This window comes from Andrena cerasifolii, unplaced genomic scaffold, assembly GCF_050908995.1.
Source record: "Andrena cerasifolii isolate SP2316 unplaced genomic scaffold, iyAndCera1_principal scaffold0026, whole genome shotgun sequence".
Classification (NCBI taxonomy): Eukaryota; Metazoa; Arthropoda; class Insecta; order Hymenoptera; family Andrenidae; genus Andrena; species Andrena cerasifolii.
In genome coordinates this window covers 87,501-90,000 of record NW_027484919.1, presented here as the reverse complement: position 1 = coordinate 90,000, position 2,500 = coordinate 87,501, and positions in this window count along the sequence as shown.

The following is a 2,500-nucleotide window of genomic DNA, read 5'->3' as shown; positions in this document are numbered from 1 at the left end:
TTGATCCGTGTTCCTCGTTCAATTCCCAAAGTGTTACTCTAATGGTTCGTACGCGGTCGCCGTGCTAGTTTTCGAGAAAAACTCGAAAAACTCCAATCGCTCCGAAATATTTCAAAGTCCCGGCGGGTTTCAAAGTCTTTCGGCACCGTCGTCCGACGGCGACGAAAATCGTCAAATCTTCGGAAACAACCATTGATCCGTGTTCCTCGTTCAATTCCCAAAGTGTTACTCTAATGGTTCGTACGCGGTCGCCGTGCTAGTTTTCGAGAAAAACTCGAAAAACTCCAATCGCTCCGAAATATTTCAAAGTCCCGGCGGGTTTCAAAGTCTTTCGGCACCGTCGTCCGACAGCGACGAAAATCGTCAAATCTTCGGAAACAACCATTGATCCGTGTTCCTCGTTCAATTCCCAAAGTGTTACTCTAATGGTTCGTACGCGGTCGCCGTGCTAGTTTTCGAGAAAAACTCGAAAAACTCCAATCGCTCCGAAATATTTCAAAGTCCCGGCGGGTTTCAAAGTCTTTCGGCACCGTCGTCCGACAGCGACGAAAATCGTCAAATCTTCGGAAACAACCATTGATCCGTGTTCCTCGTTCAATTCCCAAAGTGTTACTCTAATGGTTCGTACGCGGTCGCCGTGCTAGTTTTCGAGAAAAACTCGAAAAACTCCAATCGCTCCGAAATATTTCAAAGTCCCGGCGGGTTTCAAAGTCTTTCGGCACCGTCGTCCGACAGCGACGAAAATCGTCAAATCTTCGGAAACAACCATTGATCCGTGTTCCTCGTTCAATTCCCAAAGTGTTACTCTAATGGTTCGTACGCGGTCGCCGTGCTAGTTTTCGAGAAAAACTCGAAAAACTCCAATCGCTCCGAAATATTTCAAAGTCCCGGCGGGTTTCAAAGTCTTTCGGCACCGTCGTCCGACAGCGACGAAAATCGTCAAATCTTCGGAAACAACCATTGATCCGTGTTCCTCGTTCAATTCCCAAAGTGTTACTCTAATGGTTCGTACGCGGTCGCCGTGCTAGTTTTCGAGAAAAACTCGAAAAACTCCAATCGCTCCGAAATATTTCAAAGTCCCGGCGGGTTTCAAAGTCTTTCGGCACCGTCGTCCGACAGCGACGAAAATCGTCAAATCTTCGGAAACAACCATTGATCCGTGTTCCTCGTTCAATTCCCAAAGTGTTACTCTAATGGTTCGTACGCGGTCGCCGTGCTAGTTTTCGAGAAAAACTCGAAAAACTCCAATCGCTCCGAAATATTTCAAAGTCCCGGCGGGTTTCAAAGTCTTTCGGCACCGTCGTCCGACAGCGACGAAAATCGTCAAATCTTCGGAAACAACCATTGATCCGTGTTCCTCGTTCAATTCCCAAAGTGTTACTCTAATGGTTCGTACGCGGTCGCCGTGCTAGTTTTCGAGTAAAACTCGAAAAACTCCAATCGCTCCGAAATATTTCAAAGTCCCGGCGGGTTTCAAAGTCTTTCGGCACCGTCGTCCGACGGCGACGAAAATCGTCAAATCTTCGGAAACAACCATTGATCCGTGTTCCTCGTTCAATTCCCAAAGTGTTACTCTAATGGTTCGTACGCGGTCGCCGTGCTAGTTTTCGAGAAAAACTCGAAAAACTCCAATCGCTCCGTAAAATTTCAAAGTCCCGAGAAAATTATTTTCGAATATCGTTTTGGACCGTGTATTTATCAGGGTAATGGTGACCGCGGTTGTTTATAATAATTCGTTTAGTCGGTTTACTCTTGGTTCCGACGCTCTCTGCGGCTAAGTCCCAACGTGCCGGCCGAACGGGCTGTTGTAGCGGCGGTTTACGCCCATAAGCGCCCGTGCGTAAGGTACGGCGGCGCCGGCGTTCCGGCCGACCGTTCGGTATCTATAAGGGAGAGCGACGGTTCGAGCGTCTCGGTCGGAGCAGCGTCGGGCGTGTGGCTATTCTATAACCTCGGTTGAGAAGCAGTCACCGCTCCTCGAGATTTTGTCTCGACTGTTCTTACCGTGTTGCGTTTCGGATTTCTCCACACAGCATTACCACGGGTCGGTGTCTAAGACCGAATGGCCCTTATGTGGTGAGCGTCCATAAGTGACGTTGGTGACTCGTATGCACTACTGTGTATGCTTGTACGAAATCATGCATTCAACTCTTTATCCACGCAGATGGACGATTTAAACTTAACGAAACGCTAAGGAAGGCTAGCGTCGGGTACATATAAAGTATCGACCTAAATGATCGAACTTTGAAAGAGGGAGAAAGTAGATACAAACCCAAGAGGTGTCAGATCTCGATATGACTAGCGCGCACATTACGTGCCAACTCGTTATGACCAGCATGGCACGATTCGCGCTTTCCCGTTTGCTCAGCATGCACTTGTCCGCGCTATTACGTACATGACCAGCGTGAATGATACGCGCTTTGTCGATTTGTCCAGCGTGTAGTGGTCCGTGCTTCTACGGTGGATGCTAGCGTGCGTGTACTCCGTGCTTCCCGATGGA